The sequence below is a fragment of the Heloderma suspectum genome, chromosome 5, assembly GCF_057233095.1.
Source record: "Heloderma suspectum isolate Gila_16-S chromosome 5, 16-S_ref, whole genome shotgun sequence".
In the NCBI taxonomy this organism is placed as follows: domain Eukaryota; kingdom Metazoa; phylum Chordata; class Lepidosauria; order Squamata; family Helodermatidae; genus Heloderma; species Heloderma suspectum.
Genome location: NC_139462.1, coordinates 13,636,047 through 13,663,950, shown reverse-complemented (window position 1 = coordinate 13,663,950; position 27,904 = coordinate 13,636,047). Strand labels below are relative to the sequence as shown.

Sequence of the window (27,904 nt, the reverse complement as noted above, 5' to 3'; positions counted from 1 at the left end):
TTGTTTTATCTTAAAGCTCTTTCTGCTACTAACTAAACCTTCGGAGAGGCATTTCAACCTTGGAAAATGGGGGGGGGCAGAAAAGGGGGGAAACCACGGAATGATTTCTGGTTGGGGAAAATGGGGTGTGGCTAGTGGAAGGGGTGTGACTTTCTAGTGAAACCCCAAGGGCCAGATTTTCCCCCTATGCCTGAAGTTTTGCATCCTTGTAATAGGTACAGCCCATTCAATCTTCCTGGTCCCTGTCCAGGCCATCTGGCACTAGGGTTGGCGGAGAATTTCTCCCCGAAACTTCGGGGGGCCGAGCGCCAACGTGTTCGACCCCCCGAACAAGTTTCGGGGAGAAATTCTCTGCACCCCCCCACCCCCCGCACCACCCCGGGACGGGACTTACCTTCGCCGAATGTCCCTCCCGGCGGTGGGTCCGGCCAGCGGTTCGGCGGGTGTTCGCCCGGGGCGGGACGGCCATTCCAATCAAAGAAAAAAAAAACACGCCCCCGTGATAGGCTACGTGACGATTAACATAGCCTATCACAGCAAGATTCGCAAAGTCAGCCATGATAGGCTACGTTAATCGTCACGTAGCCTATCATGGGGGTGTTGTTTTTTTTTTAACTTTTGAGTTCATGGCCAGGCGAGGCGCCTCCTCCCCGGCCTGAATTTTGGCCGGGCGAGGCGGGAAGCCTCCCCCCCCAGCCTGAATTTCGGCCAGGCGAGGCGGGAAGCCTCCCCCCCGGCCTGAACTTTGCGGGGGGAGCAGCGAAGCGCCTCCCCCCCACCGCGAACAAGCTTCGAGGACAGGTAAGTGACTTTCATCCATCCCTATCTGGCACTAGCAATAAAGGTTAGCTGTTGCCATGGTCCAAAAAGTTCTGAAAAGTCTCTGGCTGGCCTCACTAGGGATGTATGTTGCTGGGAAATCCAGTTCTTTTTTGACTCAACAGAGTTCCACAGTGTGTATATCACTGACTTTGCATATGCGAGCCAGGCTGTGGGCTGTTCCCCAAACTCTGAAAACTTTTTTGTGCATTGTTTTTGCAAATAAGGTTCTACAATTTGCACAAATTTGCACATTAATTTTTGTGAACCACCCAGAGAGCTTCGGCTATTGGGCGGTATAGAAATGAAATAAATACATACATACATTAATTTCTGAGCAATTTGCAGAAATTACTGCTGTATTTGCACAAATTATGCAAATTTGGCCGTAATTTCTGCAAAGTTGGTTGTAATTTGAACAAATTGCTTAAAAATGTACACAAATTGCAGAACCTGCCCCAATAAATCTGCAAAATTCCTGGAAAAAAACAAGAATGGGCCCAACTTAATGCTGATTGAGTTGGTGCGACAGTGGGAACTGAAAAAAAAAGTTTTTTGGGGGGTTGAGTCTAGGAAAAGTGATTGCACTCCACTCCCCAGACAGATTTCTCCAACATCTCTAGGCCTCACTTCTTCTTTCTGCCCCACTGTTTTGGGTAGCGATGGTTCAGCACCAAGAAAACACTGGTACAGTGACCTTGCACTTCTTTTGGGGGCCAAGACTGAATTCCCCATTCCATCAGTTGCTGGCCAGTTCCATCAGGGGTGTAGAACCTCAGGCATGGGTCCCAGGTCTAACCATCCAGGAGTCCCAGCCTGTCCTTCTGGGGTTACAGAAGGGCACACTGTCTTCCTTTGGCTCCACCCCCTTTAGCCCAACCTCTAATCATGGTGGCTTTCCAGTTTTTGTGCAGTTCGTTCCCCATTCTTAAGAGGCTGAAATGCCTCTCCTAAAGCTTAGCTTCCATCAGCTAGAGCAGTCTCGGCAATTCATCCCTGGCATGGACTTGCACCATTAAGTGTGAAGGAGAATTTTCAGGACTCTGTAATTCCCTAATCCAATTAAGCCTTCAGCCTACACAGACATTGAACGGGATCCTCTCTTTCTTGCAATGACTTATTGTTCAGTATCTCATGGAGGTACAAGTCCTCTTTCCTTATCTGAACTCCCCCCGCCCACACTGATATTACTACTAGGATCTAGAAAGGGATCTACACATACTCCCTTGACCCACTGAAAACATTATATTTACACACACACACACATATGCAGATGTACACATATATACTTTGTTAATTACACACAGACAATTGCACAGGTGTTGAAGGCAACAGGGCAAAGAGATGGTGTCCCTCTGCCCTCTTGTACCAGTTCCCCCCACATATAGAGAAGCCCACAAGAATCCTTCTGCCAATCCATGCCCTTAGCTCACCTCTTTTCACCTCTGTTTCTCTCTCTCCCTCCCCCTCCACCTGCTTTCTCATTACCCCTGTCTCCCTCCATCAGGGATGGGAAGGAGGGCAGATGGGGCAGGAACTTCAGGCCAAGCAGACCTGTCAATCAAACCCCCAATATATCAGAAAACCCTGTATGTGCCCCTCTGAATGCTCCTTTCAGCATTCCAGAGACTTTCCCCCATATGCCTCCAATAGATGAATTTTGGCAGATATTTACTAGGAGCAGGGCCTTTTCAGTTGTTGCACCAACCTTATAGAATACTCTCTTTACAGAGGTTTGCTGACCCCCAACACTTTGGTCAGGTTAAGATCTGGCTCTTTAGGAGGTAGGGATGTATGAGAATTCATTTTTTGCTGGCAAAACATGCAAGCATGCACCACTCAAAGCTCTGAACATGAGCACGAACATATGTCCATCGAAAATGTTTGTGAATTGTCGAACACATGCTCATGTTCATCTTGTTTCCACTTCCCAGTTAGATTTGTGAAAATTTCCTGATTTGCACAAATTTCCTCAGTAGACTGAATCAGCCCCGCTGTTGTCTGTTGAGGAAATTTACACAAATTAGGAAATTTGCTCAAATTTGGGGGAGATTTGCACAAATCTCGCATTCAATCTCTGCTCGATTTGAACAGTTTTCCCATTTGCAGAGAGCAAGCAGTGATCCCAAACACAAATGGGAATTGGGCACGAGATGTAGGAATGGACAGACTCATCTCCATCCAGGGCATGGGGGAGCTCGACGAGCTGCACCCCCTCTTGTATGGCCCAGACCCGCTCGACGAGCCTCCCTGGTTGCCCCACCTGCTGAGCTGCACAAGCCGCCCCTCTATGGCACCAAGGACTCAGGCAATCAAACCCTTGTGCATTATACGCACAAGGGCTTAACTGCTGGTGTCCTCAGCATGGTGCATCCCGTAGCACTCTAGCCTTCTCCTCCTCCCGAGGAGGACAGGACTAGAGTACTTGGGCGCCACCATGGCCCCTCTTGCCCACCCCAGTTGTCAAGGGCTTCCTTGACAGTCAACAGAAGCAGGATGAGTCCTCAGCTCACCCCCAGCCTCTTGCTGAGCTCCAGGGTGCTCGGTGGCAGGGCCTGTCACTGCCCCAAGGCTCAGCTAGCAGGGTCTGGGAGGCTGGATGGGGGGAAGTCTGTCAGAGTCGACCCTCGCCTTGGACTCCTGCACCCTAACGAGAAGAGTGACGAGGCGATAGTTGGAGGATCCCTGTGATCTCAAACATCACTTGTTCCCCCAAACCTATTTGAGAGACCAGTGGGCCTGATCAGTGGGATGCAGCTTGGTCTTTCTGTGAGCTGGAATTTTGTTTTGTGTTGTTCCCAACCCTTTGTTTACTTTTATTTATTTGTGCTTTCTATTGTTGCTGTTCCTCTTCTACTTTTAAACTGGATTTGGCTATGGTAATTTAAAGGTAAAAAAGGTAAAGGTGTCCCCAACCAGTCGTGTCTGACCCTAGGGTGCGGCGCTCATCCCCATTTCTAAGCCAAAGAGCCAGCGCTGTCCGAAGACGCTTCCGTGGTCATGTGGCCGGCATGACTGAACACCGAGGTGCACGGAACGCTGTCACCTTTCCCGCCGAGGCAGTGCCTATTTATCTACTTGCAATTTCTTGCTTTCGAACTGCTAGGTTGGCAGGAGCTGGGACTGAAGACGGGAGCTCACTCCATCACGCAGCACTCGGGTCTTGAACTGCTGACCTGCCGACCTTCCAGTCTACAGTTCAGAGTCTTAACCACTAAGCCACCGCAGCCCCTATGGTAATTTACTTTCTATTTATTGTCGGATATTTCTCAATTTCAACCACTTTGTTTCATGCCATCAGAAAAGTGGGATAGGGTTAAAAATAAATGAATGACTAAATAAACAAACCTAGCATATTATGCTCAGATGTTCCTGAAAAGGGGAACTAGGTGGTAGGAGGTAATTTGACCATCCCCACATCCCCCCCGAAGGGCAACAACAGAGACCATTTTATCCTTGGCTATCGAATTGTGGACCGACAGAGTTTGGAAACAGGTTATAGTTATAGAATTTAATATGATATATAGCATTTAATATAATATATATAATTTCATATATTCCAGTGTATCTTTGGGGACATGGAGATGCAGGCTTTAGGCCCCACTTTCATTTTCATGTCAGCAAAAGATGTAGAAACCTAAAGTTGCATGCTTTGACAGATTCCACTGCCCACAGAGTTCTCTTGGTTTTCCCAGTAATAGATGATCCATGACTCTAGTTTGTTTGGGTATGAAAACAATTGCACAATTAGCTGCATGAAGTCTCTTAATTGGACCCAAGGGTTTCATTAGTTATAGTATGCCATACCTTTGCAACAAGAAGGGAGTTGAAAATAAAATAAAATAAAATGAAAGAGTGAACACCTGATAAAATATTCTTGTGCAACGTCTCTTTGCACATAGATACTTTCTCTTACAGTGCGTGAAAGTCCTCTGGGCCAAATAATGATGCCTCAAATCAAAGCTAATCATAATGAATGCTAAATTATTAAAGGGGGTAGAGAAGATGAACCAAGGACTTCTGTGTCATGTAGGAATGTATGAGAATTTCATTCATGATCACAAATCATGTGAACACGTTCGTTTCCAAACCCGAATGCGTGCAGGAATATAATGGTTGGGAAATGTTTGCAGTTTCCCAAGCTGTGATCTCCCACTTCTGAAAATGCCCCCCCCCCCGCACAAATAGTACTTTCACACTTTAGCCTATGGGGGGTGAACATCTGGTGTGTGTGCTTGGAAAAGCATGCATTTTTCATGTTCAAAAATGCACATGTTCCTTGTGAAAAGAAAAGAAAAGAAAAGAAAAGAAAGAAGGACACTTGCATTCAGGAGTGAGAACAAGGTGAGATGAGCACTGAGGTAAAAAATGAGGAACTTCAATCAGTTTGAACATCACTCATTCTCCCATTCCTAGTTTCCAGATCAATGGAGGACATTCAGAGTTAGGGAATCTCTGGAAGATGGCTGTCCACCTTCTACTCGAAGAGAGGGAAAAGCCCACCACCCTCTTGGTCAGAGGTCGGCAACTTTGGGGGATCTCCCCCCATCCCAATGCAGGCTGCACTCCTGTCACTGCCATATGGTTCGTGCAGCCTGGAGACCATATGTTGTCTGCCCCTGCCCTTGGCCATTGCTGAGCATTGTCAAACTGCTGTTACCATCAATAAGTTTCTCCTAATATTCAACCAAAATATACCCCCTCCCCCTTTATCTTAAGACCATTACATGTATTCCTGACCTCTGGAGCAGAAGATAACAAGCCTTTGCTCTCTTCTATGTAACAACCCTTCAGGTATTTGAAGAGTATAGTCTGAAAGGGATAAGGGTATGTTGGAAATAGTGTTGTCAGCCTTGAACCAGGGAGGCTACACTTAAAGTCCCTGCTCAGCTATGGAGCTTCTTGGGTCGGGTGACCTTAGGCAATCATATTCTCTCAACCTAATCTACCTCCAATGGTTGTGAGGAGGTAAAATTGGTTGTCACTGTCCTGAGCTCCTCGGAGGAAGGCTGCATTACAAGTATAATATAGAAACATAATATTATCCTACAGTTTTGGAAAGTATTATGATCGGTCATTTCTACATGGGTTTACAATCTTATCCCTCCTGAACAGAACTGGTAGTAGAGCGGGTTAAGTAGGATATGGACTTTTAGACACACTCACAGGTCAGACAGACTGCTCCAAATTCTCACAGCTCAGACAGACTGCTCTTAGTTCGAGCTTTGGGCCTGCTTTGTTATTTTACTGACCACTATTGGAAACAGAAAACTGGACTTCATGGGATTTGGCCTGATACATCAAGGCACTTTTGTATGGCCCAATATCTCCCCTGGGAGTACTTCCCAGTTGAAGAATGTATGACATAGAGCCAACACTGCAGTTGCACAGCAGCTTTTCATTGATGGGTTATTTTATTCTTTTAAAAGTTTTGTCTGTCAGCCCGTAAGCAAGAGGACCGAATCAAAAGGAGCACCAGCTTATTTTTCTGCATTTAGTTGCATATCACAGCAGCAACTCAAATAGTCAAGGTGGGAAGGGCACATTAAATGTCCAGCAATAGAAAAGGATGGATGGTGGGTTATTCTCAGAGAAGCCAGGAAATCTCCCGTGGACACTCCCTTCTGTTGGATAAGAGAGGCCCAGGGCTGTGTGTGGGCAACAAGAGCCTGAAACACAGTACAGAAACATGCCCAGCTGTGCTCTTTGAATAAAATGGTGCTCATTACTCTTCAGCACCAAAGGATTTCCTCCTCCATGCTCTTCACTACTCTTTTCATTTCAGCTTGGTCAGCAAAAGATCACTTCAGTACCAGGTTGCAGTGGAAGGTGTCAGAATCAGGGGGTGCTGAGCCCAAATCTAGGCCTTGAGGATATGTCCTGCAGCCCAGGTTTCCTGAGAACTTGTGCTAGTGGATCGAAAGCCTGAAGTTCAGCCAGCCAAACACACTGAACTGTTAACAAGGCAATCACAGAAGATGAGGCAGGGCCAGCTCCAGGTATCAGGGGTCTCTTCCTAGAAGGGTCCATGCAGAAGGTTGCAAGTTCAAACCCTGGCATCTCCAGGCAGGGCTGAGACAGACCCTTGTCTGAGAGAGTTATGGTCTGTCAGCACAGTCAGTACTAATTTACATCGACCAATGTGACTATATATCTCTAAGTTGTGGACTTGGAGACAAGCTTGATGGATAACAGTGTGGGGTAGCTACAGTTCTTCATTTTAAAATACCCACAGTGCCCCAGAGCAAGAATATATCAGGAACATGGTAGGGAATTTAAAATGGTGGCTCACAGGCCTGCTTGTTCAGTGTGTGTGTGTGGGGGGGGGGACTCAAGAAAACAATACCTCTAAGGGATTGGTAACTGATCACACACACACACACACACACACACACAGCAAAAAGAGAAACCAGAGAGTAGGAGCAAACAGACAGCATAGAACAATAAACAGTAAAGCTTCTTTGGAATATGTATTGGAACTAGTGCTACTCAGGCATATGTATATATAACTATATTCTCACATTATTTGGAGTCAAGAATGAACAATGAGGTAGCCAGGTTTGCAGATGACACCAAAGTATTCAGGGTGATGAAATCTCTGTCAAAAGTGGGAGAGTTACTGCTTAAGGTTAGCACAGTGTAACAGCAGAAGTATTCTGCTCTGTTCAAAAGCTGGCACACTCCAAAAATGGGAAACATTTCTGGGAAATTCCAGAAAGTTAGTTTAGAGCAAGGATCCCTGTTTGGTTGGGATATGATCCTATTGTGCACTTAGAATATTTGGCAACCCATACACTCTACAAACCTTAGGCAGTTGCAGAGATGAATTCTGAAACAAGTAGGGATGTACGAAAGTCACTTACCTTTTCGACGGGGTGATTCACAACGGGGGGGAGGTGCTCTGCACCTCCCCCTGAAGTCCTAACCTGGCCGGCTCCGCTCCGCGGCGACTCCGCAGAACCACTGGCCGGGGCCACCCGCAGCCGGACATCCGGCTGCTGGGCAGCCTGCACAGGGATGCAAATGCTGGCCACCATAGCCACTGCCATTTATTTCCCTGTATTTTGCCATGATAGGCTACATAAATATTTACGTAGCCTATCACTGCAAAAAAACCCACAGCGAACGCAAATGGTGGAGGCTACAGTGGCTGCCATTTGTGTTCCCTTTTTTCCCCGCCATGATAGGCTATGTAAATATTTACGTAGCCTATTATGGCAAAACAGAGGGGCGCAATTGGCAGCCACTACGCCATTTGTGCCCCTCTGTTTTGCCGTGATAGGCTACGTAAATATTTACGTAGCCTATCACAGGAGGAAAAAAGGGAATGCAAATGGAGGCCGCCATAGCTGCCATTTGCGTTTGCTGTTTGTTTGGGTTTTTTTGCCGTGATAGGCTATGTAAATACTTACGTAGCCTATCACGGCTTCAGCAGGGATGCAAATGGCATCCCCGCATTAGCCGTGATAGGCTACATAAGTATTTACGTAGCCTATCATGGCTATATGGAAGAAGTGAATGGCAGCCGCAGATGCGGCCGCCATTCTCATTGCAGCGCGAATGGCAGCAGATAGGTGCTCTGTTCCAGGCCCATTTCGTGGGGTGGGGGGGCGGGGGGTCTTTGTTCCACCACAGATTTCAGGGGGCCAAATGCACTGGCATTCTGCCTCACTGAGATCCATGGCGGAATTCTCTGACATCCCTAGAAACAAGTTTGTCTATCTGATATTTCTCCAGGGCCACTTCTCTCCATCCCTTTGTCCAGCTCAGATTCCAGTGATCATCAAACTATCACACTGGAGAGCCTTGTAAATATAGCAAACAATACAGACTAGGCCCTTTGAGAAGTAGGAGGATTAAATACAAATATAGTTCAACTTTTGGGGGAAAACAAAAGAAAACAAAAACCTTGAAGTTGCCTTTGCACTGTTGTTCAGCAGCGATGGAAAGGAAAATACATATCCTTTTTTCTGTGTATCATTGCATTTCTTTTGGTTCCCTCTGCAGATTTTTTATCACATAGCCATGGGGCTAATAAGATGTTTAACATGCACCAGTTGCAGTGTAGATTATAGATGACTTTATCATAGGGATGGTATGACATACTGAAGTGGAGCTAATTATTTTTCATAATTCAGCTGGGGAATACACCAAGACTTAGCCCATGCAAGTTTGGCTCTAGGGTTTTCTCTAAAAGAAAATATAGGGATTCTGGATTAGGGATGGATGGACTCACACCAGCCTGCCTCATGTGCCACTTGCCAGACCCCTGCCTGCCAGCTACTCCTGTTTGCCCTGCTGCGTGAGCTACTGAACAGTAGGCAAGCACCCAGTGTGGGGCGCATGGCTGCCTTTTCCCTCAGTGAACCACCATTTTGCATTAAAATAGCAGCTTATTCTTTTATGTGAAGGACCTTTTACACAAAAAGAGGCCATAAAATGGCCATTTACACAGGATTACAGGTGTAAATGGTCCATTTACCCCTGTAATCTTGTGTAAATAGCTGCTTCACAGCTGCCATTTGCATAAAAGGTCCTATTCATAAAAGAACGAGCCACCATTTTTAGGCAACATAGTGGCTCTGCAGACCAGTGGGGACTGCCGTGCTTGCCCAACTCAGTGCTCACCAGCTCCAGCAAGCATGGCAGTCTACAGACCGGAGTCTGGAAGCCTGAGCAGGGGATAGCCCTCCTGCAACATCCCTATTGTGGATGACATTGCTTTGATGTTTGTCAGTAGTGCTGTGTTGAATATTTCTCCCACATTTCCCCCCCCAATCATTCTCATTCAATAAATTGCTTGCAGAAAGAAATTCAAAGGAGAAGAAAAAATTGGAGAACTTCTCGTGGGCTGGGTTTAGATTTCTTGTGCTTACCTTACTTAGGAGGTGGGCAAAACATGTGAACAAGTGTCCTGTCCTTACTTGTACAATCTTTTCTCCAGCCAACCATAGCCACCTCAGATTCCCAGAATTCAATTAAAGCCCAGCAGAAGGCATCATGTGGGAATTCTTCCCTCTGGGATTTTTCAGCTCAGGAGGTACAGGCTGACCAGGGAGGGAATTTCATCTCCATTATCCAGTTACTTCCCAGTCTCAATTCCTGCAAATCAGGCAACAATTTTGGTAAATGGGATGGGCAGGGGGTGGATCTTGAAATATGCACAAATGGGGTTGTATTTTGTTTTAAATCCCCCTAGTCTTTCACAAATGTGCAAGAGAACAGATTCAGCTGACAGATACTTGCAGTCTTGCCTTGTTAATTCCCTTGTATGTTTCATATGTCAATGGGAGCCCTGAGATGGAGTAGGTAGCTGTGACTATCATCCATCCACCACCTGTGATTATATCATCACCACACCTCATACATATTTTTACAACACCAACTACTGATTCAAGCTCCAGAATTTCAGTACCTCTATATTCTCTTAACCTCTCCCTTGAGGTAAGACCTTAGAGCAAGTGTGTGTGGAAGGAACCCATCAACTATAACCTCAGCAACTACTACTGTTGTGTTTGTCCCCATTTAAAAAATAAATAAATAGAAAACCTTTTTATAAAACATTATTAGGATGCTGCCACAACCCTCCTTCTCATGAAGAGAGAAGCTTCCATTTTGGGGTGTGAGAGTGGATGTAAATTCATAGACTATGGGTTATTTCTTCCACAGTTTCGTCTAACTCTCTTTCTGGTAACAAACAAGACTGGGAATGGCATGGTTTGAAAGAACAAATAAAAAATGAACATTTATTTACAAGGTATAAGATGTTTCAATGTGGTTTTAGTTTTATGTGGTAAAATTCTTATTTCAAGTTTTTATTAATTCCTTACCTACTCTACCCCTTCTAATAATAAAGCTTTAAAATAATAAATATACCTTCCTCCACCTCCCAGGGGTATCTAACCACCCACAAAGCCAGAACCCAGTGCCAAGGAAACCAAGTTCCTCTTATTCTGTCACTCTCCCAACTGAAAAAGTAACTGCCATTCAAGACACACCATTTAAAATCTGAACATTCCAACTCCTCCCTCTTCCCTGCTTACCATAGCCTTTAGGAGAAAGGATATGTTAGCATACATCAATCATGCAAGCAAACTTTCAAACATGCAATGAAATAACAAAGCCAGATACCATTTCATCACAGTAACATGCAAAGAAACTGACAAGTTGAGACTGCATTTAGGCTTATTTGCACACAATTGTGAAGGCCCAGGGTCGGCGGGCAGGGATTACTCTAAAACAAAGGAGGAACCCATTTGTGCAATTCAGAAGCACCAAAAAGGGGAGGAAAAAATGCAGACAAAGAAAATGCACCTAAGATGGGGGCAATATCTCCCACTTGCCAATACATTTTAGTATATTCCCCCCCCCCATTCCCCTGGCCTTTCACAACTGTGCAAATTAGCCTATAGGCAGTCTTGCCTTCTCAGTTTCCTTATATGTTACTGTGACAAAATGTTTTGTTTTGTTCATCCCTCTCCTCTCTTCAGTAGAAAAGGATGCTCTGATGATGAGGTGGAGTGCCTGCTGACACCTTTGCCACTGCTGCCTCCCACTTCTCCTGCCCTGGGTAATTTGTTGAGGCCTCTGGGGTGGATGCAGGAGAAGGGGAAGCAGTAAGGGAGGATGCAGAGGGAGCCAGGGTTGTCTGTCACATGGAAATCCATCCCTTTTTGAGGCCCAGTGGATCCCCGCGATGATCCCGGCTTGCCTTGCATTTGCAAGCTGAGCAGGCGGTCAGTTCCTGAAACTCAGGAACTTTGCGAGCTGTTTAAAATGTATTTGTGAGTCACAATTTGTGTAAAATCATCGCTGTAAATAATTATGAAAATCATGATTTGTGCAAAATCACAGCTGTGAATAGTGCAATATTTGCAAAATTGCAGGTGTAAATAGTCTAATTAGACCTAATGTGCAAATTTCACTATTTATGGCTGCAATTTTGAACTAATTGCAATTTCCGTAAATATTTACACCCATGATTTTGTGAAAATAGCAATTTGTGGAAATCCCCCCCCCCCGAAAAACTGCAAGCTGGCCTGACTCATTGCACAATGAGCTGGGCCACCTCACGGATGAGTGCAACAGAGTCCAGGGGGGCAAGGTTGTGAAAACCTGCTGAGCTCTACCCCCAAACATATGCCTCCGACATCACTACTTTGAGCACTCCTGAGTCTTTTGGACATGCTTCCTTGGAGCAAGTGCAAAAGATCAGCTACTTACATGTGTACACGTGCAAAGGATCAAGCCCCTGTGACAAGGGCTTGATCACATGAATCCCAGGCCTGTGTGCCAAATGTGGCCCACCTGGGGTCCAAATCTGGAGGGTCTTTCACAGTTCCCTCTTCTCAACATGCCGCCTTCCCAACACCCCACACCATTTTGCCCAACCTTGGATTGTTTGGTGGTGTCCCAGCTGTTGTATGTTTTCACCCCATTCTAAAAGGTAGAAATGCCTCTCCTAAGGTGTAGTTACTGGCAGTACGAGCTTTAAGCTAAATATGTTGGTATTGGGGGTATTTTTCTTTGTATGTTGGCCCTGCCGATTTTTGCTTTGGCCCTGCCCCTCTTGATTTCAACCCTATCCACTACTGGAATGTGGCCCCAAAGATCTTCTCTAAAATGGAATTTGGCTCTTCAACTGAAAAGTATTAAAGACTCCTGCCCTATGGGGTAAGCAGAGTGATACCTTTGCATTCCTATACAGGAAAAACAATCAAACAAACTTCATAGCTCAGCTAGGGTGGTCTGTCACTGGGAAATATGGCTGTTTGGGGCCCAATGGATCCCTGTGGTGCCCCTCACTCAGCTTGCATTTGTGAGCCCAGATGGAGATTTGTTTTAGAAATCCAGGAACTTTTTTCGATATTTTTCCCTGTAAAAAGCAAATTGGGCAAATTGCAACAGCAATTTGTTCACATCATTCAAGTTATGGATTCAAATTGCATAATATGTGCAAGTTGCAGCCATGATTTGCGCAAATTGCCTCACACAAATAATAATAAAAAAATCTGTTAGATGGCCTGACTCAGTGGAGATCAAATTGGGCCAGCTTGTGGGAAGTGAGCCAAATTCCGGGGGGCTGAGCTGACTAAAGCTCGATGAGCTTCACCCCCTGGGTAGTTTCCTCTGACATCCCTAACCTCAGCATCCCTGTGTTTGGCATGCAGTGACTATTTTATGTTAGTTGAGATGGAGATAGGTGTGCATGTATGTGCGTTTGTGTGCGTGTGTGTGTGCACACCCTCTGTGTCACAGCAATGGTGGTCAAGTGTCTCCTTCAATTTCCACCACTGTGCCTGAAATAAATGGAACCAAAGCAAAGTTGGTGTAGCAAATTAAAAGTCCCTCCAAGGTTGTGTGGATTCCATTTCAAGTGTTTCCCCAAAGGAATCAGATTTTCACATTTGCTTTCCTGGGTTTGAAGAGCTTTGTTTTATTTCAGTCATGTCTATTTGAAAGTAAGGCAGTTTGGGAGTTTAGGACGTTAAAAGCAATGTCTCTGGCAGTGTTTATCATGATTGCTCCATATGAAAATAGCTGCACAGGGTAGAGCCTGAGACAAATATCTGCTGGTGTCAAAGGGCTCTAAGGACTTTCATGAAGTCATGAATCTCACAGCTAGTGTTTTAACAGGAGGCTTTTTTGAACCAAGGAAGGGCTGCGGGGCCAGAAAACTTGGCTCTGCCTAATCACTCAGGCCTCGTTCTCTCTGAGATAGAAAACCTGGGTCTGAACTGCACCAGTTGAAGCTGCAATTTGGAGGCTCACATGATGGAGTGCTCACCTGAGTCCGTACTTAAAATCAGTGCCATTGCCAGGTTATTGAGGGCTCTTGAGCAAGACACCCTCCATGGGCCCACTCCCTCGGTAAGTCTAACTTCTCACCACCATCGTCAACAGCTGCTGTTGCTCCTCCTCCTCTTTCTCAGTGTGGCTTCCACTTGCTTGATTGACAGGAAGAGAACCAATAAGTGAATAAGCGCCTAGCGCACCTCCTTTTATCACTGCCATTGTCTGGGCCAGAGCAAGAGGCAGTTGAACAAGCAGATGCAATAGTGAAGAGGAGGAACAGCTCCAGGAGGTTCTTGTCAGTGGGCCCCTGCTGGGATTTCAGCCCTCAGCAAGTGCCCAACCATGCTGACCTTTGACAAGGCCCCTGCTTCAAATCCCTCCCCATAGGCAATGCACATGTCAGAAAGAAGGATATTAGCCTAGCCTTGATGACCAGAGCTGTTCTCCTCCGTGCCAATCACCATTTTCTTTTTTTAAAAAAGGCGATCGGCAGGATGTGCCCATAGACATATATGCAAAATAGAGCTGTGAATCTTGTGTATAAGCCTATGGACACATAGACTTATATGCAAGATTCACAGCTCTATTTTGCATATAAGTCTATGGGCACATCCTGCTGATAGCCATTTTTTTTTTTTTAAATGGCGATTGACACAGGGGAGAATGGCTCCAGTGGAACAAGCAGCCAAGTGCCATCCCATGCAGAATCCTCCTGGAGAAGAGGTAAGTGGGGCAGATCTGCCATGGATTCCAGAGGCTGGATTCCAAAGAATCATTTGAATCCTTGGCGGATTTCTCTAACCTCCCTATATGGAAGTAGCAAGGGAGGAAGGGGTTATTTGGGCATAGAATCATAGAATAATAGGGTTGGAAGGGACCTACAAGACCATGGAGTCTTGTAGGCCCCCTGTTCAGTGCAGGAAGCCTGATTCCCAGGCGGTCTCCCATCCAAGTACTAACCAGGGCTGACCCTGCTTAGCTTCCTAGATCAGACGAAATCAGGCATATCCAGTAGGGGTGAATGAATCTCTTGTAGGGATGTACGAATCATTTACCTGGTTCTGGTTGGGGTATCCGCTGGGGTGGGGAGGCGCTCCATCCCTCCCCCCAGAATCCTCAACAGGGGGGGAGGCGATCCGGTCCTCCCCCCCGGAATCCTGCCCAGCCGGCTCTGCTCCATGGCGGTTCCTCGGAGCAGCTGGCCAGGGCCGTCCACAGCCGGACTTCCAGCCACGGACAGGCTGCTGCAGACGCAAATGGTTGCCGCTGTAGCAGCTGCCATTTGCGTCCTTCCAGGCTGCCTTGATAGGCTACGTAAGTATTTACATAGCCTATCACAGCATGCCCCCCCAAAAAAGGCATATGCAAATGGCGCCTGCTATAGCGGCCATAATTTGCGTTCCCTATTTTTCGCCGTTCTAGCCTACGTAAATAGGCTAGAACAGCGAAAAATAGGGAACGCAAATGGTGGCCGCCGTAGCTGCCGCCATTTGCATACACTGGTTTTGGGGGGGGGGGTTAGCTGTGATAGGCTACGTAAATTCTTATGTAGCCTATCACAGCTCGAAGGATGGCAATGGTGGCCACAGCAGCCCGGCCACAGCAGGCCAGGAGACCAGCCGCCGCTGGAGCTGCTGCCGGAGCTACTGGAACCGCCACCGCTGGAACCGCCGCATCTGCCCCAGGTAAGTTCCATCCCGGGGGATTCCGTGGGGGGGGACGGGGGGGCAGGAGGGGGGGCAGGAGGCAGTTCCGCCACGGATTCTAGGGGGGTGGATTCTAAAGAATCCGGCCTCACTGGAATCCATGGCGGAATTCTCTGCCATCCCTCTCAGTTTGGATTCCTGTAACCTTCAAAAATGTCTAAGTACAAATTCATTTCTGTAAACATTTACAAATATGCCTGAAGTTTTGTTTTTTTGTTATTTTTTACACTTTCAGGCACATTTCTCCCTAATATTCACAGTTTTGCAAGCATTTGCCATGAATGTGCACTGTTTTGTATGCAAGTTTCCTAAACTGAATTGAATTTTGTCATGCAGTTTTGATCTGAAACTGCTTTGCAGAACTTGGAGAAGTGAGAAAACCAAACAGTCATTGTATTCCAGTTTGTGGATAGTTTGGGAAGTGCAAATTATGTCGGTTCATTGTATATTAAAACATGAACCAAATTAATTCTTCAAGGAAGAAAGAAGGGGCATGGCAAGGGTGGAAAGAGCAGTGGGACCCAGAGAAGGAAGATATTTGGTGTTCAATAGAAAGTCTGAAGTAACTATGAGAAGAAAGAAGGCATTGATGCAGCGAACAAAAAAGAGTGACACAATCATAAACCTGAGTCGTATGGATCAAGTGAGCTCAGAGTTGAAGTCAGTGGTTCAGGTTTGAAAGAACAGGAAAGAAACCCAAGGAAGAGAGTGTTTACAAATGCAAGAAATGATGAGCTCTCACTCTCTCTTCTTTTTACCCCACCTTCTCTAATTTTAGGTATTTCTACAACACTACAATTCTAATCATTCTACAGAAATATCTAACACTTCCCCAACTTTCTTGTTATGATGGGCAAGGGATGCAACAGGAGAGGAAAAAAGTGAAACTCCGCCAGTCTTTCAGTCATGTGTTCTGTCAATGGCACCTTGGGTAGCTCCCTGGTCATCTATTAAACCAGTGGTCTTCTATTCAATAAATCCTGGCAGTTAATTAAGCCATCAATTTTAGCAGTGTCAACTGTCCCTTGCTGCCCTTGTGATTTCTGTTGTGAAAAACCATCTTGGGGTGTGTGCATGTGTGTCAAATAATAATAATGTGTTAACTCCTAAATATTCCTAGATAAGGGCGATGCTCATGTCATTATGATTCCTTAAGGTGTCCTTTCCCTTATCATTTTCCTTCCATGCCAAGGCATACCCTGTTTTGTGCATGCAGTTGATCATCCCCCAAAGATTCAAGAGTGGTTTATCTACTTACATTTTGTCCAGAATTCCATTTGTCTACCAGAGAACATTGTCACTTGCGGGTTGAGTTATGGCAACAGTTTGACAGGACTTTGCACACTGCCAACAAGGTTCACTTGAACAATTACTACTATCGGGGACATTAGACTTACTCATTTTTTTAAATTCCTAGCTGGATCCCCCCAAAGGACCATAGCCAATCAGTGTCAACTAAACTGCTCCATCTTGAGTTTAATCTAATGGCGTTTCCATAATTAAAGACACTTGCTAAGGAATTGCTGGAGAAACTGTGGCCTCCCAAATGTTGTAGGACTCTGACCACCATCAGCCCCAGTCATCAAGACCAGTGATTGGGAATCATGGGAGTTGTAATCTAATGATATCTGCAGGGTCACAGGTTTCTCATCCATGTTCTAAGGCCAGTGTTCCACAAGAGCCATCCCACTGCAGCCCCTGCCACCCCCACTGCACCACTGAATTTGACAGTGATTTTTCTAGGCACCCCATAGAGTGTGCTGCATGGGTGGTGGTTCCAGGGGTAAACATGGCCCCTAGTCCCAGCCCCCTCCCCAAACAAATCTGTCCATCCCTGTGTTAAGGGCTGTTTGGTGAATACATGTTCAACACTTGAAGACTGCAGCATGAAGTGATGACTTCCATTTGGAAATGGGCCAACCAGTGGGAGGACGTTTATATCTCAAACACACTTCTTTTCAACGGGGTCTGTTCAGACATTCAGTTGCTGTTCTTCCATGTGGGGGCACAGCTCAATGGTAGAGCAAATAGTTTGTATGCAGAAGGCCCTGGGTTCAATCCTAGGCATCTCCAGATAAAAAAGGATCAGGTGATGCAAAAGACATTGTTCTGTGTGAGACCCCAGAGAGCTGCTGCCAGTCTGAGTACACAACACTGGGTTAGATGGGCAAACAGTTATACATGGTATGAAGTAGGTACGTATATTCCTAATTACAGAATTGAAACTATGGGCAGCCTCCCCGTCCTGTTTTCCTTCCCAAACTTGTAGACACAATTGCATCATGACAGCAATGTCTCGGGTGCATGTGTTGCAAAACATAGACAGAACCCTGTTATTGCTGCCCTGAAAGAAGATATATATATATATATATATATATATATATATGAATTCAGCACAAAACTAAGAGGAACCTTCCACTCAAGAAAAAGCCAAAAGCAGTCACATTTATATATTATGCAGATTCAGTAACTTCGTATGCATTTTGTTTTCTGGCTTGGCACAATTAATTTTGCATCTGCTGGCCTAGCAGAGGGTCACTGTCTCTGGGGAACTGAAAATCCTGCTCAGCTCCTCATTCTTACCCATCTTCTCAGCCTTAAGGACTTGAAACGTTTGTTTCTCTCCAAAGAAATTATTCTGAGATCCTCAGAATGTTGAATTTGGCAATATGTGCCCATTTCTGCACAGGCACCATGTGATTATGGAAGCACAGAATAGACACAAATATAAGAACATAATAAGAGCCGTTTGATCAAGCCAAGAGTCTATTGAGTCCAGCAGCCTGTTTCCCCACAGTAAAATATAATTAATAAAACAATTAGTAAGTTAAGTATGTGTGAGCCTCATATGAAGGCTGACCTTTTTATTTTTTCCTCCTCCCTTTCTCCTTGCATCCTGCTTTCTTGTTCTCTTTCCAGGCAGCAAGCAATCTTGTTAGCATTCATACAGATGTCCAGTTCTGAGGAAAGAAAGTATTTAGCAGACTCCACGAATCTTTGAATTGCAAATAGAGAACACAAAGGTCACAGTGAAGTCTTGATCAAATTCATCCTGCTTCTCCAGCCATCTCATTAGGCTATCTGCACTCTCACTGATTTGATGGAGGAAGGGATATTTCCCTCAAAATGTATGGAGGGAAGAGAGATAAATCAATGGTATTTTTGTATTCTGCCATCAATATGAGTGATATTTTCAAGTCAGCATAACTTCGATCCCTCATGTCGAATATAGGTGAAAGAGACTGATATTTCAATTTTCCCTGCTACTTTTGCCACTTGCTGCTCTATCTGTAACATTTGTTTGTTTGTTCATTTGTCTGTTTAATAGCCTGCTGCTCCACCATACAGAGTGCCCAAGATAGCTAACAATAATAAAATATAGGTTAGAAACAAAATCATAACTAAAACATAACATAAAAATTGATCCATAAAATCACACAGCACATAGTTAAACTATGGAATTTGCTACCACAGGATGTAGTGATGGCCACCAATTTGGATGGCTTTAAAAGGGGGTTGGACAAATTCCTAGAGGAGAAGGCTATTGGTGGCTGCTAGTCCTGATGGCTATGTGCCCCCTCCAGTACCAGAGGCAGTATAGCTATATACTCCAGTTGCTGGGGAACATGGGTGGGAGGGTGCTGATGCACTCATGCCCTGCTAGTGGGTTCCTGGTCGACAGCTGGCTGGCCACTGTGTGAACAGGATGCTGGACTACATGGACCCTTGGTCTGATCCAGCAGGGCTCTTCTGGTGTTCTCATGGACTTATCGCAATTAAAAACACAAAAATAAAAGAAATAGCACACAACCAATGAAAACCACCTTCAGCAACATACCAGCTTACAGTACATGCCAAAGTCCTACCTGAACAAATACATTTTGGCTGACACCAGAATGACAGCAGAGTGGGGGCCAGACTTATCTCATCAGGGAGTTCCAGAGCCTAAGAGCAGCCACCAAAAAGGCCCTCTCTTGTGTCCCCTCAGGACATATCTCCAATGGTGGCAGGACTAGGGATGTGATGTGTGGATTATGTAAAATCCATGCCGTCTGTGTTTCGCAGATTGTCAGACGCCTTTCATTCCATCATCCACCCATTGACAGAATCAGAGCTTTTTCCATTTCTGAAGTTGTGCAAATTTGCATGTCCAAAAATGCATGAATTCCCCCCCCTCCCAATATGTGAATTCCCCAAAATGTGCATTTTTACATTTTAGCTTATGGGGGAAATTCACATTTATTGGCTGGTTTTTTTTTTTTTTTTGCATATTTTTCTATGGCAAAATTTGTTTTTAAAATTCCAGAAGATTTTTTTTTTTTTTAAGCCAGTTCTCAAGTCTGCAGAATCTGCCCATTGGGGAAAAGCTGGTCTGTAGTGGAATCCATGGGTCAGATTCATAAAAAATCTGAACTCATGTGGTTCTATTGCAGATTTATCTGGCATCCCTAGGCAGGACTGAGAGAAGGGTCTCCTCTAGAGATCTTCGTATCTGGACAGGCATGTATGGGAGAAGGTGGTGTTTCATATAGCCTGGTCCCAAGTGGGATAGGGCTTGACAGGTAGGGATGTCAGACAATTCCGCCACAGACTGAAATGGGATCGAATTCCCTTCTCTGCACATGCTCAGGGAAGAATATAATGGAAGAATATAGAATACATAATGGAAGAATACAGTTCTTCATATTCCCTGGTATGTTTATTCCTCATTTTGTCCATTCCCTGAGCATGTGCAGAGTGTGCTTTTTCTTCAAACAAAGAGAAGGTTGCTGATCTTTCCCTTCATGCTGCATTTGTACAAGGGTGACTGCTTCAGAAAGAACTTTCCATTATACTGTCTCTTTTTCTTCATGAGTTTCATAACAGAAGTGTGGTGTAGTGGTTAGAGTCCAGCCCAAAGTCACCCAGTGAGATAACTAACAGGAGATTTGATTCATGAGCTGGATGTGGAAATACAAAGCTGAGCTGGGGGCAAGTGGGGTGCTGACATGTGTAAGAGTAAGTCACATTGAACTCAATAAGGCTTACTTCTGAGTAGGCATGCACAGAGTTGGTTCCCCTCTCTGCTCAGCTTTGTATTTCCACATCCAGCTCATTATCAAACCTCCTGTTAGTTATCTCAGAAGACCCTTGGGTGAATGGGGGAGGGGTTTCCAGGGAACAGCTGGATTGAGGGAGATTCCACACACACACACACACACACACACACACACAAACACACGAAGAATATAGTTCTTCATATTCCCTGGTATGTTTATTCCTCATTTTGTCCATTCCCTGAGCATGTGCAGGGTGTGCTTTTTCTTCAAACAAAGAGAAGGTTGTTGATCTTTCCCTTAATGCTGCATTTGTACAAGTGTGACTGCTTCAGAAAGAAAAAGGGATGTACAAAAGTCACTTAACTTTCCGCGAATTATGTTGATGGTGGGGGGGGAGGCGTTCCGTCCCTCCCCCCGGAATCCTCGACGGTGGGGGAGGCGATCCGTTCCTCCCCCCCGGAATCCTCTATGGCCGGCTGTGCTCTGAGGCAGCTCCACGGAGCAGCCGGCCAGGCCCAGCCCAGCCCAGAGCCGTCCACAGCAGGATTACCGGCTGCGGAGGGCTCTGGGAAAAACAACAACAACCGCATATGCAAATGGCAGCAGCTATGGCCGCCGCCATTTGCGTTCCTTATTTTTGGCTGTCTTAATCTACGTAAATATTTACGTAGGCTATAGGGATAGACAAAAGTCCCTTACCTGTCCTCGAAGCTTGCTTCACGGTGGGGGGGAGGTGCTTCGGTTCTCCCCCCGAAGTTCATGAGAGGGGGGGAGGCGCCCCGCCTCGCCCGGCCAAAATTCAGGCCGGGGGGGAGGCGCCCCATCCCTCGCCGGTGAAATTCAGGCCGGGTAGAAGCGCCCCGTCTACCCGGCCGTGAAAACAAACAAACAAACCACCCCCGTGATAGGCTACGTAACGATTTACGTAGCCTATCACGGCTAGATTTCCAAAGTCAGCCGTGATAGGCTACGTAAATCGTCACGTAGCCTATCACAGGTGACTTTGAAAAAAAAAAGCACGTATGCAAATGGCGGGCCCCATAGGGTGCCGCCATTTGCGTTCCTTATTTGGTCCCTGTATTCTACGTAAAGATTTATGTAGACTACAGTGAAAATAAGGGCAATGCTATTTGTGCTGCCCTTATTTTCGCCGTAGTCTACGTAAATCTTTACGTAGACTACAGGGACCAAATAAGGAACGCAAATGGCAGCGCCCTATGGGGGCCGCCATTTGCGTACGCGCTTTATTTTTTTTTTCAAAGTCACCCATGATAGGCTACGTGACGATTAACATAGCCTATCACGGCTGACTTTGGAGATCTAGCCGTGATAGGCGACGTTAATCGTTACGTAGCCTATCACGGGTTTTTTTTTTTTTGTACTTTCCTTGTAATGGCGGCGGCAGCAGCCGGTCAAAAGACCGGCTGCCTCCCCCGCCCCTGAGTAAGACCCGACGAACCGCCACCAGGACCCGCCGCCGGGTGGGACATTCGTGAAAGGTAAGTCCCATCCCGGGGGGGTGGCGGAGAATTTCACTGCCGATTTCGGGGGGCCAAATGTGTTGGCACTCGGCCCCCTGAAGTTTCGGGGAGAAATTCTCCCCCATCCCTAGTAGGCTATGACGGCGAAAATAAAGGGGAACGCAAATAGCGTTAGGGATGTCAGAGAATTTCGCCATAAATCTTGGGGACACCAAATGCCAGCGCATTCGGCCCGCCGAAATCGGTGACGAAATGGTCTGCCCCCCCCGCCCCCCCCCCGGGACGGGACTTACCTTGGGCGAATCCTCCTGGCGGCGGCGGCGGCGGTGGCTGGGCTTCCGACCGGCTGCCACCGCCACCATTTCCAGTAAAAACAAAAAAACAACGAAAAACGTGATAGGCTACATAAAGATTTATGTAGCCTATCACTGCTGATTTGAAAGAAAAAGACAACGCATGTACGCAAATGGCGGCGCCGATGGGCGCCGCCATTTGCGTTCCTTATTTTGACACGTCTTAGTCTAGGTAAATATTTATGTAGGCTATGATGGTGAAAATAAAGGGGAACGCAAATAATGTAGCGGGCGCTATTTGTGTCCCTTTTTTATTCACCGTTTTTAGCCTACGTAAATATTTAAATATTCAATAGATATTTAAATAAAATCCATCCACCGAAATCCATCGTGGAACGAAGCCCCCCCCCCACGAAAGGTGCACGGGACAAAGTCCCCACTGCCTCCACCCCACGAAAGGCGCACGAAATGGAGCACTTACCTGCTCCCGTCTGCGCTGCTTTGCGAATGGCGGCCGTCCTGCGGCCACCATTCGCTTCGTCTTCATAGCTGTGATAGGCTATGTAACTACTTATGTAGCTTATCACGGCTAATGCAGGGACGCCATTTGCATCCCTGCGGAGGCTGTGATAGGCTATGTAAGTATTTACATAGTCTATCATGGCAGGGGGGAAATCCCCTAGCGTACGCAAATGGTGCTGGCTACTGCCATTTGCATATGCTGGGGTTTTCCCCCCTGCCATGATAGGCTATGTAAATATTTACGTAGCCTATCACGGCTCAATACAGGGATGCAAATGGCAGCAGCTACAACAGCTGCCATTTCTGTCCCTGCAGGGCTGCCCAGCGGCCAGATGTCCGGCTGCTGGTGGCCGAAGCCAGCCGGCGGTTCCGTGGCTTGGCCACGGAGCAGAGCCGGCTGGGCAGGATTCCAGGAGGGAGGACCAGATCGCCTCGCCCCCGTCAAGGATTCTGGGGGGAGAAACGGAGTGCCTCCCCCCCACTGCAGATTGCCTGGCGCAGAGCCAGGTATGTGTTTTGTACATCCCTAGTTGCTTTAAACAAAGAGTGCATTGCTCAGGCACACCTAGGGCAGCCTTGTTTTGGGAAGCCCTGGGGAGGAGGAAGTGTTTTGGCTGAAAGTAATTACTGCACGTCTCAGGGCAGGTGAAAAAATACGTAAATATCTACGAAAAATAGCCTTTCTTACAGACGTTATACAGGCTCATGGAGATGGCTGGGCACCGGAATTACAGCTGTCAGTATGGATTTATCCTCATAATTTTCAGAGCGGAAAAAAAAGAGGAGAATCCCAAGGGCTTGCAAAAGATGGTACGGAGCACTGGCTGCAAACTGTGGAGGTCAACCGGCATGGAAGGTACACAGTTCGTCCCCCCTATTGACAGGTCATTAGGGATGACACAAGCACCTGATTTAGTATAGGAGACTGGTGAAGCCTCCCATGCCCAGCCCCCAAGCCCCTGCTCCCTGAGCTCCGGGGCACTGATGGACCTGGGCCATCAGCGCCCTCGAGCTTGACAAGCAGCCAGGAACAGCCTGGAGTTGTTGCTGCGTGTGCCCCGATGACAAGAGCAGCTGGGGCATGCACAGCACCTCCTCCTCCTCCTCCTCCCTCCAGGTTGGCTGTCAGGAAGCTTCCTTGATAGACAACTGGGCAGGACAGGGCCTCAGCCGTTGCACATGCTGCTAGCCATGTCCTGCTCGCAAAAAGGAGACAGGGAGCAGCCAGGGCACTGGCCGAGGCCCCATTCTGCCCAGCCGGCTGTCAAGAAAGCCCTTGACAACTGATCTGGGCAGGAGGGCCTTGGTGGCAGCCCATTGCTCTAGCCCTGTCCTCCTCCCAAGGAGGCCAGTGTGAGAGTCCTGGGGTGGTGGTGGCTGTGCCAGAACCTGTCTTGCCTCTGCCAGCTGTCAAGGAAGCATTAGACATTCAGCGCTGGCAGGAGGGGCCTGGCGGTGCCCCAGTACTCTTACCCTGGCTTCCTTGGGAGGAGGACCGGGCTAGAGCGCTTGGGGGTGCACCATGCTGAGGATTCCAGCAGTAAGCCTTTGTGCACATAAAGCACAAGTCTTGACTGCCAGAGTCCTTGGTGCATAGAGGAGGGGCAGCTTGGTGGGCTGGGTGAGCAGGGAGGCTTGCCGAGCGAGTCTGGGCCATGCAAGCAGGGGCCGGGGGGGGCTCGTCGAGTTCCCCCATTTTCAAATGGAGATGGGTCCATCCATCCCTACAGGTCATAACCAGCACTTTTAATTATACTCTGAAATAGAATGGTATCTACTCAAGTTTTGTAACAAGGGAGTCGCATGCTCCCTGTAACTGGTCCCAGTCAATGTGGATGTGGAACTCCAGCTTGGCGAGCAGCAGTTGAAAGAAGAAAGCAATGCAGGGAGACAGAATTAGACACCTGTCATCCCAGCTGAAAATCATTTCTTCCCAAGGCTTATTTGCAGAGGAGAATTAATCTGTATCTCCGAATTCAAAGCAAAAGTGTCAAAATGTATAGTACTATCTAGTCTACCAATTCCATAATAGTGTGAGAACAATACACTTCCCCAAACACTCTTCCCTTCAAATAGCCTATTGTATATCCTAGTAAGTACTCATCAGAAGACATGAAAAATACAAATATATAATACCTCCTTAAAAAAAAAAAATCCAATGAACAACCCTTTTCATTTCTGCTCTAGAAATGAGTGGCAAAGCAAACTGTCCATACTCAACCCAATGACTTCTCTTTGTGCAATAGGTTTGCTTTCTTGTTTCATTCTATTTTATTTGCTTTAGGAGATATCACCAGGATGCTGTAAAAATACACCTGCTTTTATCCAAGCAACATATTAGGTCACCTCTGATTGAAGCTAACATTAGTCCTCTTTCTTTTCTGTGATCCAGTGTTCCATTGATTTAAACTGTGATCTTTTCTTGATTGCTTTCCTCCAGGGCTTGGAAACTGGACAGCATCGAGACACATAGTGTGGATGGAGGAGATTTCATTATTTAACTTGATGATCCATTTGATCTGCTGGCCCTGAAGCGTTTGTTATCACTTCTAGAATGCTTATACTCCCTTTTGATTCCTATCTGCCATCACAGCTCCACTCCTAATTGAATTGTTTTACAGTATGTCACACTTTCAGTTCTTGCTTTTGTCAAACTACCTATCTGGGGGTTTTAATGCCTTTTTTTTTTTTTTTGCTTCTGTTTCATATAAACACCACAGTAGTTTTCATTCTATAGAAAGAACACTTTTTTTATAAGGGCATATTTGCACCTACCTTTCCAACAGCAGTAGTTCAGCACATGCTTGACTGATAGGTTTGGCTGTAAGTGATGTCTTCACTGCAGCCAAATACATGAAAGAAAGAAAAAAGCCCTCACCTCATCCAGCATCCAAACTTAGGGATGTGCGAACTCACATTCATCTGGGTTCTCTGGACTCCTCCCAGCCACTGCCCCAGTTTGCCAGTCCCTGGACTACACTCAAGCCTCTCCCACTCGCGGCAAGCAGCCCACATTCACCTCAGTTGCCTCTCAAGCTCTGCAGTTGCCATTTCTAAAAAAGAAAAGAAAAGTCGATCGCAAAAATGCACATGTTTTTGTATGCGCAAAAATGCACATTTTGCGAATGCGCATATTCTCGTGTGTGAAATGCACATTTCTGCAAGGGCACACAGTGTGTGTACGAAAATGTGCACTTTCGTAAAATACAATTTTTGCGCACATGCGAAGGTGTGCATTCACAAAATGTGCATTTTTGCATGTGCGCAAATTCACACATTTTTGCAATCGCCATTTTATTTCCCAGAAAATGGTGACCACGGAGCTCGACAAGGCTGCCAGGGTGAGTGCAGGCCATTCACGAAGGGAGTGGGCAGGGGGCGAGCAGGGGGAGGGGCTTGGCAAGTGGGGCTCGGGGGTGCAGGCAGGAGCAGATCCACTGGATACTTGGACTGAATCAGGTACCCGTACCATCCCAATCCAAACTGGGTTATTTTTTTTTTCTTTTCCTGTAGGTGTGCTTTGTTTTGGGAAAGCTTTCCCAGGGGAAATCTCTTCTGCTCCACCTTACTTGCTTTCTAACAGACAGTTACAGAAATCAATTTATTTCACCAGGTCTTGATTTTTGACTGGTCACTGCATTCGACCTACATTTTAACTGATTAAGACTCAGAGATTGACACTGCTGTCTATATTTGGCTTTGTTTAGAGATGCTGATATGGTCTGATATGGACCAACCTTATCTGCACTTGCTGGACTAATTTGCAGGTTGGAACTTTGTCATCAACTGGCTTTCATATTGTCTAAATGTTCTGATGTAATTCTCAGCTTTCAGGACAAACAAATATACCCAAAATACTAAAACGGAGTTTAAAATGCATACCAAAATAGAGTTTGACATGCATATTTTGAGAGAAACTATGTTTATAAAAATACACATGCAGATGATTATTTTCATGCAGATTTAAACAGAAAGAGAAAGAAATAAACAAACCAAGGTAGATTAATGCTGAAATTGATCAGAGCATACTTATGAGTAAACGCATTTGAAAATGACATGGACCACAATTAAACTGATTTTGTTATGATGTTTTAATGTGAAGGTTTTCATGCTTTTAAAGGTTTGTGTCAGCTGATGGGAGTATTTTTGATCACAAAAGGGGGTTAAATATATTAATTGATTCATTCATTCATAATACTTCTATACTATTTAAAATATTTATTTAAAAAAATCTCTAAGGGATCAATCCTATGGCCGCTAGTCAGCAGCAAGATGGCCATAGGATATGTCAGGTTCTGGGGACCAACCTCGGAGCCATGCTCCAAGGTTGGTTCCCTGAGAACCAACCTTCCTTTCCCCCTTCCGTGCTGCCTCACAGGCAGCTCAGAACAGCCCCTTGCTCCGTGCTCGGAATAGGAGTGCAGAGCAGCAGAAATGGGGCGTTCGGGGGGGCTCTGGGGGGCAGGGAAGGCGTAAATGCTGGTACAATGCATCTTATGTGTTGTACCAGCAGCCGCCTCCCCCTCTCTAACTTCCTGTGTCTAGACAGCCAAAATCATCTGTCTAGCCGCAAATGTAGGGCAGCTGAAGAGTGGAGGGGACTGCATTGGGTAGGCAGCCACCTCCGAGTTCGGAGGCAGCCGCCTATCCCCATAAGATTGTACCCTAAGTGACTTACATATAAAAAGATTTAACAATAACATTTAAAATAAACCAGTAAAAATGCATTTTTTTATTTATTTCTATAATACCCAGTAGCCGAAGCTCTCTGGGTGGTTCACAAACACTAAAACCACAGAGTGCAACATAAAACAATATAAAATATAAAAGCTTAATGCCACAATATAACAATACAACCAGAATAAAACTTAGTAGCAATGCAGAGATTTGAAATACAAATTTCAAACACCAGAGCTAAAAGATTAAGGAGCTCAATGCTAAAATACTGGGAGAAGAAAAAGGTCTTCACCTGGCCTGGAAAGAGAACAACATAGGCACGAGGCAAACCTCTCTAGGGAGCTCATTCCACATCTGGGGGGTCACAGCAGAAAAGGCCCTCTTCCTGGTAGCCACCAACCTCACATCCTTTGACGGGGGCTCACGGAGAAGGACCTCTGAGGATGATCTTAGGGTCCGGGCAGGCATATATGGGAGGAGGCGATCTTTCAGATAACCTAGCCCCAAAGAAGTTTAGGTCTTTGAATGTTAATACCAGCACCTTGAATTGGGCCCAGAAATGGACTGGCAGC

At 46.1% G+C, this 27,904-nt stretch overlaps 1 long non-coding RNA gene across 1 annotated transcript; it reads left to right on the top strand.

Annotated features, from left to right (window-relative positions):
- Window positions 1–641: 641 nt before the first annotated feature.
- LOC146343595 (uncharacterized) lies at window positions 642–26,744 on the top strand. Its single transcript, XR_014792559.1, has 3 exons — window positions 642–801; window positions 3,926–4,055; window positions 25,096–26,744. It is a non-coding gene; the product is annotated as an uncharacterized LOC146343595 (long non-coding RNA).
- Window positions 26,745–27,904: the final 1,160 nt, after the last annotated feature.